This window comes from Hyla sarda, unplaced genomic scaffold (assembly GCF_029499605.1).
Source record: "Hyla sarda isolate aHylSar1 unplaced genomic scaffold, aHylSar1.hap1 scaffold_496, whole genome shotgun sequence".
In the NCBI taxonomy this organism is placed as follows: domain Eukaryota; kingdom Metazoa; phylum Chordata; class Amphibia; order Anura; family Hylidae; genus Hyla; species Hyla sarda.
This window is the reverse complement of record NW_026610507.1, coordinates 113,749-132,965: the sequence shown is the minus strand read 5'-3', so window position 1 is coordinate 132,965 and position 19,217 is coordinate 113,749. Positions and strand designations below refer to the sequence as shown.

Below are 19,217 nucleotides of genomic sequence, written 5' to 3'. Positions count from 1 at the left end.
CTGCAATATCTCAACGGAGAATACGTTTATATATATGTGTGTGTGTGCGCGTATATATATATATATATATATATATATATATATATATATATATCTCCGCCGAAATCACTTTTAAACCCATTTCCACCTTTTTTTCCCTTCTCTTCCTCTTACTTTTTTTTCACGTTTTTTTACGTTTTTCTCCTTTTCGCCTCTTTTCTGGGCGTATTATTCTTCTTTTTCTTCTTTTTTTTCGTCTAATGCATACCCCATCAGTGCAGCAATGCTTATTCAATACCGCCAGCAGATGGAGACACTGGGGGATAATTTTCTAAGGATTTATACTGATTTTTCCTGTCTGAATTTGTCGCACAGAAAGTTGCAGGCCAAATATGTGTGACATTTCTGCGACTTTAGCTTCTAGAGCATTTTTACATCATTATACATAGGTTCTGAATACATAAAAAGCGACTGTTCAGCGACAGACAAGTCGCATCGGCTGAAAGTAGGCCAGAATGTCAGTCCATGTTGGAGCAGGTTTAGATACAGTCTAAAGCATAGATCTCAAAGTCTGTGCACAGAATTTAGCAAGGGCCTCGCACCTTCTGATGCATCAGGTAGGTGCACAATAGCATAGCCTAACCCTCTGTACTTTGGTCTATATTGATGCGGGACATAGACAGCCAGCTGATGACCAATCCATTAGTGCAATGGATGGCTGGAAGCATTTGTCTTTGCCTTTGCAATACCACAGAAGCAATGCATGGTCAATGTACAGCAATGACACACCTGTGTGAACAGCCAGGAGACCCCCCCCCCCCCCCCATGTTATGTTACATAGTTACATAGTTAGTACGGTCGAAAAAAGACATATGTCCATCAAGTTCAACCAGGGAATTAAGGGGTAGGGGTGTGGCGCGATATTGGGGAAGGGATGAGATTTTATATTTCTTCATAAGCATTAATCTTATTTTGTCAATTAGGAACATTCAGCACCCACCCGCTATCAAGGCAGCTGCCTATCATGTCATGCCCTACCTGCACAGGTGTGCTGGCTACTCAAATGATCCAATTAAGGAGGCCATTTAGTCAGCAGCAGCAGAAGTCCTGTGCCTGGACGCTCCAACAGCGGCCAGACACAAGCAGAAGCAGAAGCAGCAGAAGCAGCAGCAGCACCACCTTTTGTTTTTTGGCTGCAGCAGCAGCAGCAGCAGCAAGGCCCACAGGGCTGGCTAGCTGGCTAGCCAGCAAGCAGGTAGCAATGAAAGTAGGAATCTTTCTTTTTAACCCTGTAAGGGGGTGGTGCACTGTACCCGAAGATACTGCCATATCGGGTCAATGCATAGGGCGACGGAAGCAAGCTTCGAAATCGGCCCCCGTTCTCAAAAATCCATTTAATATATGGTCCCCAGATAGGGGACGTATCAGATATTAAACTGATAAGAACAGATACTACACTTGATCTTAGCCAAAAGGCCGAGAAGCGATAACCGTGAAAGGGGCGGGCCCAACAAGGTCCCCTTCATGGGCACTATCACTGCTTGCTGTCAGGGAGGCTGCCAGACAATTTTCCATGCACACTCTGGGCTGGGGGGCAGTCAACCACCAGTACACACAGCAGAACCTAAACCCATACCATTATTGCTAAGCAGCAAGACAGGGGCCCATTGCACTCCCACGGGGCCTTTTTAAATGCAATCCATAACCCGGATTTGCCAGGAACCCTTCTTACTCCTCCTACTTGCATGTGACACTGGGCTTAGGATCTGCATAGGAAACACACACACAAGCACACACCTACCTTTGTTGCCTGCAGATGCCTCCTTGGCTGTCCCCAAACGGTATCAAACCAACACCCACGGGAAGCTGTAAGCATAGAGGACATGCCTGCACCCCATTGGACTTACCTGTGTGGGTTAAATCCGGGTTATTTGACAACCTATGGCGGTGATGGTTCTGCTCAGGCAGAGCAGTGCTGATGCTCCTCATAAAGCTGTCGCTGCTGTGAAGGTTCTAGGTGACATCACAAATCCCTATGGTTACATACACAACAAAGCTGGGTTGTTGTTGTTTACACTCTGCAAGGCCTGTGGAAGTGAGTGACATCATAGCACTGTAGTTCTGAGGGTTCTAGATGGATGCAACAATCTCCTGTTGCTTCTATGAAGGCCATAATAGACGACATCACCAAACAGCTCCATAGTCACATACACAGCAAAGGAGAGATGTTGTTTACACCTAGTGATGTCAGTGGTATTGAGTGACATCACAGCACAGTGCTAAGGCTCCTGGGCCTGGACACAGCAGCGGCTGCAATATCTCAACGGAGAATACGTTTATATATATGTGTGTGTGTGCGCGTATATATATATATATATATATATATATATATATATATATATATTTCTCCGCCGAAATCACTTTTAAACCCATTTCCACCTTTTTTTCCCTTCTCTTCCTCTTACTTTTTTTTCACGTTTTTTTACGTTTTTCTCCTTTTCGCCTCTTTTCTGGGCGTATTATTCTTCTTTTTCTTCTTTTTTTTCGTCTAATGCATACCCCATCAGTGCAGCAATGCTTATTCAATACCGCCAGCAGATGGAGACACTGGGGGATAATTTTCTAAGGATTTATACTGATTTTTCCTGTCTGAATTTGTCGCACAGAAAGTTGCCAGGCCAAATATGTGTGACATTTCTGCGACTTTAGCTTCTAGAGCATTTTTACATCATTATACATAGGTTCTGAATACATAAAAAGCGACTGTTCAGCGACAGACAAGTCGCATCGGCTGAAAGTAGGCCAGAATGTCAGTCCATGTTGGAGCAGGTTTAGATACAGTCTAAAGCATAGATCTCAAAGTCTGTGCACAGAATTTAGCAAGGGCCTCGCACCTTCTGATGCATCAGGTAGGTGCACAATAGCATAGCCTAACCCTCTGTACTTTGGTCTATATTGATGCGGGACATAGACAGCCAGCTGATGACCAATCCATTAGTGCAATGGATGGCTGGAAGCATTTGTCTTTGCCTTTGCAATACCACAGAAGCAATGCATGGTCAATGTACAGCAATGACACACCTGTGTGAACAGCCAGGAGACCCCCCCCCCCCCCATGTTATGTTACATAGTTACATAGTTAGTACGGTCGAAAAAAGACATATGTCCATCAAGTTCAACCAGGGAATTAAGGGGTAGGGGTGTGGCGCGATATTGGGGAAGGGATGAGATTTTATATTTCTTCATAAGCATTAATCTTATTTTGTCAATTAGGAACATTCAGCACCCACCCGCTATCAAGGCAGCTGCCTATCATGTCATGCCCTACCTGCACAGGTGTGCTGGCTACTCAAATGATCCAATTAAGGAGGCCATTTAGTCAGCAGCAGCAGAAGTCCTGTGCCTGGACGCTCCAACAGCGGCCAGACACAAGCAGAAGCAGAAGCAGCAGAAGCAGCAGCAGCACCACCTTTTGTTTTTTGGCTGCAGCAGCAGCAGCAGCAGCAGCAAGGCCCACAGGGCTGGCTAGCTGGCTAGCCAGCAAGCAGGTAGCAATGAAAGTAGGAATCTTTCTTTTTAACCCTGTAAGGGGGTGGTGCACTGTACCCGAAGATACTGCCATATCGGGTCAATGCATAGGGCGACGGAAGCAAGCTTCGAAATCGGCCCCCGTTCTCAAAAATCCATTTAATATATGGTCCCCAGATAGGGGACGTATCAGATATTAAACTGATAAGAACAGATACTACACTTGATCTTAGCCAAAAGGCCGAGAAGCGATAACCGTGAAAGGGGCGGGCCCAACAAGGTCCCCTTCATGGGCACTATCACTGCTTGCTGTCAGGGAGGCTGCCAGACAATTTTCCATGCACACTCTGGGCTGGGGGGCAGTCAACCACCAGTACACACAGCAGAACCTAAACCCATACCATTATTGCTAAGCAGCAAGACAGGGGCCCATTGCACTCCCACGGGGCCTTTTTAAATGCAATCCATAACCCGGATTTGCCAGGAACCCTTCTTACTCCTCCTACTTGCATGTGACACTGGGCTTAGGATCTGCATAGGAAACACACACACAAGCACACACCTACCTTTGTTGCCTGCAGATGCCTCCTTGGCTGTCCCCAAACGGTATCAAACCAACACCCACGGGAAGCTGTAAGCATAGAGGACATGCCTGCACCCCATTGGACTTACCTGTGTGGGTTAAATCCGGGTTATTTGACAACCTATGGCGGTGATGGTTCTGCTCAGGCAGAGCAGTGCTGATGCTCCTCATAAAGCTGTCGCTGCTGTGAAGGTTCTAGGTGACATCACAAATCCCTATGGTTACATACACAACAAAGCTGGGTTGTTGTTGTTTACACTCTGCAAGGCCTGTGGAAGTGAGTGACATCATAGCACTGTAGTTCTGAGGGTTCTAGATGGATGCAACAATCTCCTGTTGCTTCTATGAAGGCCATAATAGACGACATCACCAAACAGCTCCATAGTCACATACACAGCAAAGGAGAGATGTTGTTTACACCTAGTGATGTCAGTGGTATTGAGTGACATCACAGCACAGTGCTAAGGCTCCTGGGCCTGGACACAGCAGCGGCTGCAATATCTCAACGGAGAATACGTTTATGTATATGTGTGTGTGTGCGCGTATATATATATATATATATATATATATATATATATATATATATATATTCTCCGCCGAAATCACTTTTAAACCCATTTCCACCTTTTTTTCCCTTCTCTTCCTCTTACTTTTTTTTCACGTTTTTTTACGTTTTTCTCCTTTTCGCCTCTTTTCTGGGCGTATTATTCTTCTTTTTCTTCTTTTTTTTCGTCTAATGCATACCCCATCAGTGCAGCAATGCTTATTCAATACCGCCAGCAGATGGAGACACTGGGGGATAATTTTCTAAGGATTTATACTGATTTTTCCTGTCTGAATTTGTCGCACAGAAAGTTGCAGGCCAAATATGTGTGACATTTCTGCGACTTTAGCTTCTAGAGCATTTTTACATCATTATACATAGGTTCTGAATACATAAAAAGCGACTGTTCAGCGACAGACAAGTCGCATCGGCTGAAAGTAGGCCAGAATGTCAGTCCATGTTGGAGCAGGTTTAGATACAGTCTAAAGCATAGATCTCAAAGTCTGTGCACAGAATTTAGCAAGGGCCTCGCACCTTCTGATGCATCAGGTAGGTGCACAATAGCATAGCCTAACCCTCTGTACTTTGGTCTATATTGATGCGGGACATAGACAGCCAGCTGATGACCAATCCATTAGTGCAATGGATGGCTGGAAGCATTTGTCTTTGCCTTTGCAATACCACAGAAGCAATGCATGGTCAATGTACAGCAATGACACACCTGTGTGAACAGCCAGGAGACCCCCCCCCCCCCCCCCCATGTTATGTTACATAGTTACATAGTTAGTACGGTCGAAAAAAGACATATGTCCATCAAGTTCAACCAGGGAATTAAGGGGTAGGGGTGTGGCGCGATATTGGGGAAGGGATGAGATTTTATATTTCTTCATAAGCATTAATCTTATTTTGTCAATTAGGAACATTCAGCACCCACCCGCTATCAAGGCAGCTGCCTATCATGTCATGCCCTACCTGCACAGGTGTGCTGGCTACTCAAATGATCCAATTAAGGAGGCCATTTAGTCAGCAGCAGCAGAAGTCCTGTGCCTGGACGCTCCAACAGCGGCCAGACACAAGCAGAAGCAGAAGCAGCAGAAGCAGCAGCAGCACCACCTTTTGTTTTTTGGCTGCAGCAGCAGCAGCAGCAGCAAGGCCCACAGGGCTGGCTAGCTGGCTAGCCAGCAAGCAGGTAGCAATGAAAGTAGGAATCTTTCTTTTTAACCCTGTAAGGGGGTGGTGCACTGTACCCGAAGATACTGCCATATCGGGTCAATGCATAGGGCGACGGAAGCAAGCTTCGAAATCGGCCCCCGTTCTCAAAAATCCATTTAATATATGGTCCCCAGATAGGGGACGTATCAGATATTAAACTGATAAGAACAGATACTACACTTGATCTTAGCCAAAAGGCCGAGAAGCGATAACCGTGAAAGGGGCGGGCCCAACAAGGTCCCCTTCATGGGCACTATCACTGCTTGCTGTCAGGGAGGCTGCCAGACAATTTTCCATGCACACTCTGGGCTGGGGGGCAGTCAACCACCAGTACACACAGCAGAACCTAAACCCATACCATTATTGCTAAGCAGCAAGACAGGGGCCCATTGCACTCCCACGGGGCCTTTTTAAATGCAATCCATAACCCGGATTTGCCAGGAACCCTTCTTACTCCTCCTACTTGCATGTGACACTGGGCTTAGGATCTGCATAGGAAACACACACACAAGCACACACCTACCTTTGTTGCCTGCAGATGCCTCCTTGGCTGTCCCCAAACGGTATCAAACCAACACCCACGGGAAGCTGTAAGCATAGAGGACATGCCTGCACCCCATTGGACTTACCTGTGTGGGTTAAATCCGGGTTATTTGACAACCTATGGCGGTGATGGTTCTGCTCAGGCAGAGCAGTGCTGATGCTCCTCATAAAGCTGTCGCTGCTGTGAAGGTTCTAGGTGACATCACAAATCCCTATGGTTACATACACAACAAAGCTGGGTTGTTGTTGTTTACACTCTGCAAGGCCTGTGGAAGTGAGTGACATCATAGCACTGTAGTTCTGAGGGTTCTAGATGGATGCAACAATCTCCTGTTGCTTCTATGAAGGCCATAATAGACGACATCACCAAACAGCTCCATAGTCACATACACAGCAAAGGAGAGATGTTGTTTACACCTAGTGATGTCAGTGGTATTGAGTGACATCACAGCACAGTGCTAAGGCTCCTGGGCCTGGACACAGCAGCGGCTGCAATATCTCAACGGAGAATACGTTTATATATATGTGTGTGTGTGCGCGTATATATATATATATATATATATATATATATATATATATATATATTTCTCCGCCGAAATCACTTTTAAACCCATTTCCACCTTTTTTTCCCTTCTCTTCCTCTTACTTTTTTTTCACGTTTTTTTACGTTTTTCTCCTTTTCGCCTCTTTTCTGGGCGTATTATTCTTCTTTTTCTTCTTTTTTTTCGTCTAATGCATACCCCATCAGTGCAGCAATGCTTATTCAATACCGCCAGCAGATGGAGACACTGGGGGATAATTTTCTAAGGATTTATACTGATTTTTCCTGTCTGAATTTGTCGCACAGAAAGTTGCAGGCCAAATATGTGTGACATTTCTGCGACTTTAGCTTCTAGAGCCTTTTTACAACATTATACATAGGTGCTGAATACATAAAAAGCGACTGTTCAGCGACAGACAAGTCGCATCGGCTGAAAGTAGGCCAGAATGTCAGTCCATGTTGGAGCAGGTTTAGATACAGTCTAAAGCATAGATCTCAAAGTCTGTGCACAGAATTTAGCAAGGGCCTCGCACCTTCTGATGCATCAGGTAGGTGCACAATAGCATAGCCTAACCCTCTGTACTTTGGTCTATATTGATGCGGGACATAGACAGCCAGCTGATGACCAATCCATTAGTGCAATGGATGGCTGGAAGCATTTGTCTTTGCCTTTGCAATACCACAGAAGCAATGCATGGTCAATGTACAGCAATGACACACCTGTGTGAACAGCCAGGAGACCCCCCACCCCCCCCCCCCATGTTATGTTACATAGTTACATAGTTAGTACGGTCGAAAAAAGACATATGTCCATCAAGTTCAACCAGGGAATTAAGGGGTAGGGGTGTGGCGCGATATTGGGGAAGGGATGAGATTTTATATTTCTTCATAAGCATTAATCTTATTTTGTCAATTAGGAACATTCAGCACCCACCCGCTATCAAGGCAGCTGCCTATCATGTCATGCCCTACCTGCACAGGTGTGCTGGCTACTCAAATGATCCAATTAAGGAGGCCATTTAGTCAGCAGCAGCAGAAGTCCTGTGCCTGGACGCTCCAACAGCGGCCAGACACAAGCAGAAGCAGAAGCAGCAGAAGCAGCAGCAGCACCACCTTTTGTTTTTTGGCTGCAGCAGCAGCAGCAGCAGCAAGGCCCACAGGGCTGGCTAGCTGGCTAGCCAGCAAGCAGGTAGCAATGAAAGTAGGAATCTTTCTTTTTAACCCTGTAAGGGGGTGGTGCACTGTACCCGAAGATACTGCCATATCGGGTCAATGCATAGGGCGACGGAAGCAAGCTTCGAAATCGGCCCCCGTTCTCAAAAATCCATTTAATATATGGTCCCCAGATAGGGGACGTATCAGATATTAAACTGATAAGAACAGATACTACACTTGATCTTAGCCAAAAGGCCGAGAAGCGATAACCGTGAAAGGGGCGGGCCCAACAAGGTCCCCTTCATGGGCACTATCACTGCTTGCTGTCAGGGAGGCTGCCAGACAATTTTCCATGCACACTCTGGGCTGGGGGGCAGTCAACCACCAGTACACACAGCAGAACCTAAACCCATACCATTATTGCTAAGCAGCAAGACAGGGGCCCATTGCACTCCCACGGGGCCTTTTTAAATGCAATCCATAACCCGGATTTGCCAGGAACCCTTCTTACTCCTCCTACTTGCATGTGACACTGGGCTTAGGATCTGCATAGGAAACACACACACAAGCACACACCTACCTTTGTTGCCTGCAGATGCCTCCTTGGCTGTCCCCAAACGGTATCAAACCAACACCCACGGGAAGCTGTAAGCATAGAGGACATGCCTGCACCCCATTGGACTTACCTGTGTGGGTTAAATCCGGGTTATTTGACAACCTATGGCGGTGATGGTTCTGCTCAGGCAGAGCAGTGCTGATGCTCCTCATAAAGCTGTCGCTGCTGTGAAGGTTCTAGGTGACATCACAAATCCCTATGGTTACATACACAACAAAGCTGGGTTGTTGTTGTTTACACTCTGCAAGGCCTGTGGAAGTGAGTGACATCATAGCACTGTAGTTCTGAGGGTTCTAGATGGATGCAACAATCTCCTGTTGCTTCTATGAAGGCCATAATAGACGACATCACCAAACAGCTCCATAGTCACATACACAGCAAAGGAGAGATGTTGTTTACACCTAGTGATGTCAGTGGTATTGAGTGACATCACAGCACAGTGCTAAGGCTCCTGGGCCTGGACACAGCAGCGGCTGCAATATCTCAACGGAGAATACGTTTATATATATGTGTGTGTGTGCGCGTATATATATATATATATATATATATATATATATATATATATATATATTTCTCCGCCGAAATCACTTTTAAACCCATTTCCACCTTTTTTTCCCTTCTCTTCCTCTTACTTTTTTTTCACGTTTTTTTACGTTTTTCTCCTTTTCGCCTCTTTTCTGGGCGTATTATTCTTCTTTTTCTTCTTTTTTTTCGTCTAATGCATACCCCATCAGTGCAGCAATGCTTATTCAATACCGCCAGCAGATGGAGACACTGGGGGATAATTTTCTAAGGATTTATACTGATTTTTCCTGTCTGAATTTGTCGCACAGAAAGTTGCAGGCCAAATATGTGTGACATTTCTGCGACTTAGCTTCTAGAGCATTTTTACATCATTATACATAGGTTCTGAATACATAAAAAGCGACTGTTCAGCGACAGACAAGTCGCATCGGCTGAAAGTAGGCCAGAATGTCAGTCCATGTTGGAGCAGGTTTAGATACAGTCTAAAGCATAGATCTCAAAGTCTGTGCACAGAATTTAGCAAGGGCCTCGCACCTTCTGATGCATCAGGTAGGTGCACAATAGCATAGCCTAACCCTCTGTACTTTGGTCTATATTGATGCGGGACATAGACAGCCAGCTGATGACCAATCCATTAGTGCAATGGATGGCTGGAAGCATTTGTCTTTGCCTTTGCAATACCACAGAAGCAATGCATGGTCAATGTACAGCAATGACACACCTGTGTGAACAGCCAGGAGACCCCCCCCCCCCCCCCATGTTATGTTACATAGTTACATAGTTAGTACGGTCGAAAAAAGACATATGTCCATCAAGTTCAACCAGGGAATTAAGGGGTAGGGGTGTGGCGCGATATTGGGGAAGGGATGAGATTTTATATTTCTTCATAAGCATTAATCTTATTTTGTCAATTAGGAACATTCAGCACCCACCCGCTATCAAGGCAGCTGCCTATCATGTCATGCCCTACCTGCACAGGTGTGCTGGCTACTCAAATGATCCAATTAAGGAGGCCATTTAGTCAGCAGCAGCAGAAGTCCTGTGCCTGGACGCTCCAACAGCGGCCAGACACAAGCAGAAGCAGAAGCAGCAGAAGCAGCAGCAGCACCACCTTTTGTTTTTTGGCTGCAGCAGCAGCAGCAGCAGCAAGGCCCACAGGGCTGGCTAGCTGGCTAGCCAGCAAGCAGGTAGCAATGAAAGTAGGAATCTTTCTTTTTAACCCTGTAAGGGGGTGGTGCACTGTACCCGAAGATACTGCCATATCGGGTCAATGCATAGGGCGACGGAAGCAAGCTTCGAAATCGGCCCCCGTTCTCAAAAATCCATTTAATATATGGTCCCCAGATAGGGGACGTATCAGATATTAAACTGATAAGAACAGATACTACACTTGATCTTAGCCAAAAGGCCGAGAAGCGATAACCGTGAAAGGGGCGGGCCCAACAAGGTCCCCTTCATGGGCACTATCACTGCTTGCTGTCAGGGAGGCTGCCAGACAATTTTCCATGCACACTCTGGGCTGGGGGGCAGTCAACCACCAGTACACACAGCAGAACCTAAACCCATACCATTATTGCTAAGCAGCAAGACAGGGGCCCATTGCACTCCCACGGGGCCTTTTTAAATGCAATCCATAACCCGGATTTGCCAGGAACCCTTCTTACTCCTCCTACTTGCATGTGACACTGGGCTTAGGATCTGCATAGGAAACACACACACAAGCACACACCTACCTTTGTTGCCTGCAGATGCCTCCTTGGCTGTCCCCAAACGGTATCAAACCAACACCCACGGGAAGCTGTAAGCATAGAGGACATGCCTGCACCCCATTGGACTTACCTGTGTGGGTTAAATCCGGGTTATTTGACAACCTATGGCGGTGATGGTTCTGCTCAGGCAGAGCAGTGCTGATGCTCCTCATAAAGCTGTCGCTGCTGTGAAGGTTCTAGGTGACATCACAAATCCCTATGGTTACATACACAACAAAGCTGGGTTGTTGTTGTTTACACTCTGCAAGGCCTGTGGAAGTGAGTGACATCATAGCACTGTAGTTCTGAGGGTTCTAGATGGATGCAACAATCTCCTGTTGCTTCTATGAAGGCCATAATAGACGACATCACCAAACAGCTCCATAGTCACATACACAGCAAAGGAGAGATGTTGTTTACACCTAGTGATGTCAGTGGTATTGAGTGACATCACAGCACAGTGCTAAGGCTCCTGGGCCTGGACACAGCAGCGGCTGCAATATCTCAACGGAGAATACGTTTATATATATGTGTGTGTGTGCGCGTATATATATATATATATATATATATATATATATATATATATATATTCTCCGCCGAAATCACTTTTAAACCCATTTCCACCTTTTTTTCCCTTCTCTTCCTCTTACTTTTTTTTCACGTTTTTTTACGTTTTTCTCCTTTTCGCCTCTTTTCTGGGCGTATTATTCTTCTTTTTCTTCTTTTTTTTCGTCTAATGCATACCCCATCAGTGCAGCAATGCTTATTCAATACCGCCAGCAGATGGAGACACTGGGGGATAATTTTCTAAGGATTTATACTGATTTTTCCTGTCTGAATTTGTCGCACAGAAAGTTGCAGGCCAAATATGTGTGACATTTCTGCGACTTTAGCTTCTAGAGCATTTTTACATCATTATACATAGGTTCTGAATACATAAAAAGCGACTGTTCAGCGACAGACAAGTCGCATCGGCTGAAAGTAGGCCAGAATGTCAGTCCATGTTGGAGCAGGTTTAGATACAGTCTAAAGCATAGATCTCAAAGTCTGTGCACAGAATTTAGCAAGGGCCTCGCACCTTCTGATGCATCAGGTAGGTGCACAATAGCATAGCCTAACCCTCTGTACTTTGGTCTATATTGATGCGGGACATAGACAGCCAGCTGATGACCAATCCATTAGTGCAATGGATGGCTGGAAGCATTTGTCTTTGCCTTTGCAATACCACAGAAGCAATGCATGGTCAATGTACAGCAATGACACACCTGTGTGAACAGCCAGGAGACCCCCCCCCCCCCCCCATGTTATGTTACATAGTTACATAGTTAGTACGGTCGAAAAAAGACATATGTCCATCAAGTTCAACCAGGGAATTAAGGGGTAGGGGTGTGGCGCGATATTGGGGAAGGGATGAGATTTTATATTTCTTCATAAGCATTAATCTTATTTTGTCAATTAGGAACATTCAGCACCCACCCGCTATCAAGGCAGCTGCCTATCATGTCATGCCCTACCTGCACAGGTGTGCTGGCTACTCAAATGATCCAATTAAGGAGGCCATTTAGTCAGCAGCAGCAGAAGTCCTGTGCCTGGACGCTCCAACAGCGGCCAGACACAAGCAGAAGCAGAAGCAGCAGAAGCAGCAGCAGCACCACCTTTTGTTTTTTGGCTGCAGCAGCAGCAGCAGCAGCAAGGCCCACAGGGCTGGCTAGCTGGCTAGCCAGCAAGCAGGTAGCAATGAAAGTAGGAATCTTTCTTTTTAACCCTGTAAGGGGGTGGTGCACTGTACCCGAAGATACTGCCATATCGGGTCAATGCATAGGGCGACGGAAGCAAGCTTCGAAATCGGCCCCCGTTCTCAAAAATCCATTTAATATATGGTCCCCAGATAGGGGACGTATCAGATATTAAACTGATAAGAACAGATACTACACTTGATCTTAGCCAAAAGGCCGAGAAGCGATAACCGTGAAAGGGGCGGGCCCAACAAGGTCCCCTTCATGGGCACTATCACTGCTTGCTGTCAGGGAGGCTGCCAGACAATTTTCCATGCACACTCTGGGCTGGGGGGCAGTCAACCACCAGTACACACAGCAGAACCTAAACCCATACCATTATTGCTAAGCAGCAAGACAGGGGCCCATTGCACTCCCACGGGGCCTTTTTAAATGCAATCCATAACCCGGATTTGCCAGGAACCCTTCTTACTCCTCCTACTTGCATGTGACACTGGGCTTAGGATCTGCATAGGAAACACACACACAAGCACACACCTACCTTTGTTGCCTGCAGATGCCTCCTTGGCTGTCCCCAAACGGTATCAAACCAACACCCACGGGAAGCTGTAAGCATAGAGGACATGCCTGCACCCCATTGGACTTACCTGTGTGGGTTAAATCCGGGTTATTTGACAACCTATGGCGGTGATGGTTCTGCTCAGGCAGAGCAGTGCTGATGCTCCTCATAAAGCTGTCGCTGCTGTGAAGGTTCTAGGTGACATCACAAATCCCTATGGTTACATACACAACAAAGCTGGGTTGTTGTTGTTTACACTCTGCAAGGCCTGTGGAAGTGAGTGACATCATAGCACTGTAGTTCTGAGGGTTCTAGATGGATGCAACAATCTCCTGTTGCTTCTATGAAGGCCATAATAGACGACATCACCAAACAGCTCCATAGTCACATACACAGCAAAGGAGAGATGTTGTTTACACCTAGTGATGTCAGTGGTATTGAGTGACATCACAGCACAGTGCTAAGGCTCCTGGGCCTGGACACAGCAGCGGCTGCAATATCTCAACGGAGAATACGTTTATATATATGTGTGTGTGTGCGCGTATATATATATATATATATATATATATATATATATATATATATATTCTCCGCCGAAATCACTTTTAAACCCATTTCCACCTTTTTTTCCCTTCTCTTCCTCTTACTTTTTTTTCACGTTTTTTTACGTTTTTCTCCTTTTCGCCTCTTTTCTGGGCGTATTATTCTTCTTTTTCTTCTTTTTTTTCGTCTAATGCATACCCCATCAGTGCAGCAATGCTTATTCAATACCGCCAGCAGATGGAGACACTGGGGGATAATTTTCTAAGGATTTATACTGATTTTTCCTGTCTGAATTTGTCGCACAGAAAGTTGCAGGCCAAATATGTGTGACATTTCTGCGACTTTAGCTTCTAGAGCATTTTTACATCATTATACATAGGTTCTGAATACATAAAAAGCGACTGTTCAGCGACAGACAAGTCGCATCGGCTGAAAGTAGGCCAGAATGTCAGTCCATGTTGGAGCAGGTTTAGATACAGTCTAAAGCATAGATCTCAAAGTCTGTGCACAGAATTTAGCAAGGGCCTCGCACCTTCTGATGCATCAGGTAGGTGCACAATAGCATAGCCTAACCCTCTGTACTTTGGTCTATATTGATGCGGGACATAGACAGCCAGCTGATGACCAATCCATTAGTGCAATGGATGGCTGGAAGCATTTGTCTTTGCCTTTGCAATACCACAGAAGCAATGCATGGTCAATGTACAGCAATGACACACCTGTGTGAACAGCCAGGAGACCCCCCCCCCCCCCCATGTTATGTTACATAGTTACATAGTTAGTACGGTCGAAAAAAGACATATGTCCATCAAGTTCAACCAGGGAATTAAGGGGTAGGGGTGTGGCGCGATATTGGGGAAGGGATGAGATTTTATATTTCTTCATAAGCATAATCTTATTTTGTCAATTAGGAACATTCAGCACCCACCCGCTATCAAGGCAGCTGCCTATCATGTCATGCCCTACCTGCACAGGTGTGCTGGCTACTCAAATGATCCAATTAAGGAGGCCATTTAGTCAGCAGCAGCAGAAGTCCTGTGCCTGGACGCTCCAACAGCGGCCAGACACAAGCAGAAGCAGAAGCAGCAGAAGCAGCAGCAGCACCACCTTTTGTTTTTTGGCTGCAGCAGCAGCAGCAGCAGCAAGGCCCACAGGGCTTGGCTAGCTGGCTAGCCAGCAAGCAGGTAGCAATGAAAGTAGGAATCTTTCTTTTTAACCCTGTAAGGGGGTGGTGCACTGTACCCGAAGATACTGCCATATCGGGTCAATGCATAGGGCGACGGAAGCAAGCTTCGAAATCGGCCCCCGTTCTCAAAAATCCATTTAATATATGGTCCCCAGATAGGGGACGTATCAGATATTAAACTGATAAGAACAGATTTTTTTTTTTTTTTTTTTTTTTTTTTTTTTTAAAGCCGAGGAACGTGCTTTCGATTCACCCAAAGTGCAAGAAAAAGTGCAAACGTGTTACACTAAAAAAAACGTGCACAAAGGATGCGGTCTATCGCAAGCCCTTCTCCGATAGGAGAGAGGCCCCCCAACAAACCTTACCCTTCGCCTCCGGACCAAAAGGTACCTGCGAGGTTCCAGGTTCAATGTCCCTTTTCGCCGAAGCTACTAGGGGACCACAAATGCTCCCGGCATCCCCCTTGGCGTTAGCCAAGGTATCTGCCCGCAGAGCCGATTACGGTAGGTACCCTGCCAAAGCAGGAGTACCCGGGGTGTTTGCAGGGAGGTGCGGAACCTAATGGCCACACACACCTCCCCTAGACCGCCAGGAGGGACACCCAGAAGGGCTAACCGCATCCTGACCAATCCTGTGAACACACAACACGCAAAAAGTGACACAGTGAGACAAAAAAGAAATAAATAAGTGAATGTGTGCAGATATACTGCCCGGACATCCGGCCGGATCTATAAAAATTTCTCTGATCCTAGCCAGAAGGCCGGAATCAAGAGGTGAGTGCCACAAGGTGAAGAGATTATGGTGCCCGTGCTTCAACTCAGTGAGTCTATCCTCCCAGTGAGTTTCGGCACCTCGGGGTCACCACTCCCCGAGGCACAAAAGTACCTCGGCTCTAGACCCTCTCAGCCTCATGGCGAGACCCTGAGGGAACAGGTCACATCGGGGCAGCCGTCGAGCTGATTCCTCAGAACCAGCCCCGGAAAGCCCTGGTACACCTGCATCCTCCATGCAGCACCCATCCCCACCAGCCCCATACCGGCGTTACTGTCCACCGGCATGAAAAACTGATAAGAACAGATACTACACTTGATCTTAGCCAAAAGCCGAGAAGCGATAACCGTGAAAGGGGCGGGCCCAACAAGGTCCCCTTCATGGGCACTATCACTGCTTGCTGTCAGGGAGGCTGCCAGACAATTTTCCATGCACACTCTGGGCTGGGGGGCAGTCAACCACCAGTACACACAGCAGAACCTAAACCCATACCATTATTGCTAAGCAGCAAGACAGGGGCCCATTGCACTCCCACGGGGCCTTTTTAAATGCAATCCATAACCCGGATTTGCCAGGAACCCTTCTTACTCCTCCTACTTGCATGTGACACTGGGCTTAGGATCTGCATAGGAAACACACACACAAGCACACACCTACCTTTGTTGCCTGCAGATGCCTCCTTGGCTGTCCCCAAACGGTATCAAAACCAACACCCACGGGAAGCTGTAAGCATAGAGGACATGCCTGCACCCCATTGGACTTACCTGTGTGGGTTAAATCCGGGTTATTTGACAACCTATGGCGGTGATGGTTCTGCTCAGGCAGAGCAGTGCTGATGCTCCTCATAAAGCTGTCGCTGCTGTGAAGGTTCTAGGTGACATCACAAATCCCTATGGTTACATACACAACAAAGCTGGGTTGTTGTTGTTTACACTCTGCAAGGCCTGTGGAAGTGAGTGACATCATAGCACTGTAGTTCTGAGGGTTCTAGATGGATACAACAATCTCCTGTTGCTTCTATGAAGGCCATAATAGACGACATCACCAAACAGCTCCATAGTCACATACACAGCAAAGGAGAGATGTTGTTTACACCTAGTGATGTCAGTGGTATTGAGTGACATCACAGCACAGTGCTAAGGCTCCTGGGCCTGGACACAGCAGCGGCTGCAATATCTCAACGGAGAATACGTTTATATATATGTGTGTGTGTGCGCGTATATATATATATATATATATATATATATATATATATATATATTTCTCCGCCGAAATCACTTTTAAACCCATTTCCACCTTTTTTTCCCTTCTCTTCCTCTTACTTTTTTTTCACGTTTTTTTACGTTTTTCTCCTTTTCGCCTCTTTTCTGGGCGTATTATTCTTCTTTTTCTTCTTTTTTTTCGTCTAATGCATACCCCATCAGTGCAGCAATGCTTATTCAATACCGCCAGCAGATGGAGACACTGGGGGATAATTTTCTAAGGATTTATACTGATTTTTCCTGTCTGAATTTGTCGCACAGAAAGTTGCAGGCCAAATATGTGTGACATTTCTGCGACTTTAGCTTCTAGAGCATTTTTACATCATTATACATAGGTGCTGAATACATAAAAAGCGACTGTTCAGCGACAGACAAGTCGCATCGGCTGAAAGTAGGCCAGAATGTCAGTCCATGTTGGAGCAGGTTTAGATACAGTCTAAAGCATAGATCTCAAAGTCTGTGCACAGAATTTAGCAAGGGCCTCGCACCTTCTGATGCATCAGGTAGGTGCACAATAGCATAGCCTAACCCTCTGTACTTTGGTCTATATTGATGCGGGACATAGACAGCCAGCTGATGACCAATCCATTAGTGCAATGGATGGCTGGAAGCATTTGTCTTTGCCTTTGCAATACCACAGAAGCAATGCATGGTCAATGTACAGCAATGACACACCTGTGTGAACAGCCAGGAGACCCCCCCCCCCCCCATGTTATGTTACATAGTTACATAGTTAGTACGGTCGAAAAAAGACATATGTCCATCAAGTTCAACCAGGGAATTAAGGGGTAGGGGTGTGGCGCGATATTGGGGAAGGGATGAGATTTTATATTTCTTCATAAGCATTAATCTTATTTTGTCAATTAGGAACATTCAGCACCCACCCGCTATCAAGGCAGCTGCCTATCATGTCATGCCCTACCTGCACAGGTGTGCTGGCTACTCAAATGATCCAATTAAGGAGGCCATTTAGTCAGCAGCAGCAGAAGTCCTGTGCCTGGACGCTCCAACAGCGGCCAGACACAAGCAGAAGCAGAAGCAGCAGAAGCAGCAGCAGCACCACCTTTTGTTTTTTGGCTGCAGCAGCAGCAGCAGCAGCAAGGCCCACAGGGCTGGCTAGCTGGCTAGCCAGCAAGCAGGTAGCAATGAAAGTAGGAATCTTTCTTTTTAACCCTGTAAGGGGGTGGTGCACTGTACCCGAAGATACTGCCATATCGGGTCAATGCATAGGGCGACGGAAGCAAGCTTCGAAATCGGCCCCCGTTCTCAAAAATCCATTTAATATATGGTCCCCAGATAGGGGACGTATCAGATATTAAACTGATAAGAACAGATACTACACTTGATCTTAGCCAAAAGGCCGAGAAGCGATAACCGTGAAAGGGGCGGGCCCAACAAGGTCCCCTTCATGGGCACTATCACTGCTTGCTGTCAGGGAGGCTGCCAGACAATTTTCCATGCACACTCTGGGCTGGGGGGCAGTCAACCACCAGTACACACAGCAGAACCTAAACCCATACCATTATTGCTAAGCAGCAAGACAGGGGCCCATTGCACTCCCACGGGGCCTTTTTAAATGCAATCCATAACCCGGATTTGCCAGGAACCCTTCTTACTCCTCCTACTTGCATGTGACACTGGGCTTAGGATCTGCATAGGAAACACACACACAAGCACACACCTACCTTTGTTGCCTGCAGATGCCTCCTTGGCTGTCCCCAAACGGTATCAAACCAACACCCACGGGAAGCTGTAAGCATAGAGGACATGCCTGCACCCCATTGGACTTACCTGTGTGGGTTAAATCCGGGTTATTTGACAACCTATGGCGGTGATGGTTCTGCTCAGGCAGAGCAGTGCTGATGCTCCTCATAAAGCTGTCGCTGCTGTGAAGGTTCTAGGTGACATCACAAATCCCTATGGTTACATACACAACAAAGCTGGGTTGTTGTTGTTTACACTCTGCAAGGCCTGTGGAAGTGAGTGACATCATAGCACTGTAGTTCTGAGGGTTCTAGATGGATGCAACAATCTCCTGTTGCTTCTATGAAGGCCATAATAGACGACATCACCAAACAGCTCCATAGTCACATACACAGCAAAGGAGAGATGTTGTTTACACCTAGTGATGTCAGTGGTATTGAGTGACATCACAGCACAGTGCTAAGGCTCCTGGGCCTGGACAC

General features: G+C 46.4%; 9 non-coding genes across 9 annotated transcripts; all 9 read right to left on the bottom strand.

The window, feature by feature from the left end:
- Positions 1–1,276: 1,276 nt before the first annotated feature.
- LOC130337452 (U2 spliceosomal RNA) lies at positions 1,277–1,467 on the bottom strand. Its single transcript, XR_008878329.1, has one exon. It is a non-coding gene; the product is annotated as a U2 spliceosomal RNA (small nuclear RNA).
- Positions 1,468–3,569: 2,102 nt separating this feature from the next.
- Positions 3,570–3,760, bottom strand: LOC130337450 (U2 spliceosomal RNA). The gene has a single exon (XR_008878327.1). It is a non-coding gene; the product is annotated as a U2 spliceosomal RNA (small nuclear RNA).
- A 2,105-nt stretch (positions 3,761–5,865) lies between these two features.
- Positions 5,866–6,056, bottom strand: LOC130337449 (U2 spliceosomal RNA). The gene has a single exon (XR_008878326.1). It is a non-coding gene; the product is annotated as a U2 spliceosomal RNA (small nuclear RNA).
- A 2,105-nt stretch (positions 6,057–8,161) lies between these two features.
- Positions 8,162–8,352, bottom strand: LOC130337447 (U2 spliceosomal RNA). The gene has a single exon (XR_008878325.1). It is a non-coding gene; the product is annotated as a U2 spliceosomal RNA (small nuclear RNA).
- Positions 8,353–10,455: 2,103 nt separating this feature from the next.
- On the bottom strand, positions 10,456–10,646 carry LOC130337446 (U2 spliceosomal RNA). The gene has a single exon (XR_008878324.1). It is a non-coding gene; the product is annotated as a U2 spliceosomal RNA (small nuclear RNA).
- Positions 10,647–12,747: 2,101 nt separating this feature from the next.
- Positions 12,748–12,938, bottom strand: LOC130337445 (U2 spliceosomal RNA). Its single transcript, XR_008878323.1, has one exon. It is a non-coding gene; the product is annotated as a U2 spliceosomal RNA (small nuclear RNA).
- Positions 12,939–15,038: 2,100 nt separating this feature from the next.
- On the bottom strand, positions 15,039–15,232 carry LOC130337399 (U2 spliceosomal RNA). Its single transcript, XR_008878284.1, has one exon. It is a non-coding gene; the product is annotated as a U2 spliceosomal RNA (small nuclear RNA).
- A 694-nt stretch (positions 15,233–15,926) lies between these two features.
- LOC130337402 (U2 spliceosomal RNA) lies at positions 15,927–16,113 on the bottom strand. The gene has a single exon (XR_008878285.1). It is a non-coding gene; the product is annotated as a U2 spliceosomal RNA (small nuclear RNA).
- Positions 16,114–18,212: 2,099 nt separating this feature from the next.
- On the bottom strand, positions 18,213–18,403 carry LOC130337444 (U2 spliceosomal RNA). Its single transcript, XR_008878322.1, has one exon. It is a non-coding gene; the product is annotated as a U2 spliceosomal RNA (small nuclear RNA).
- Positions 18,404–19,217: the final 814 nt, after the last annotated feature.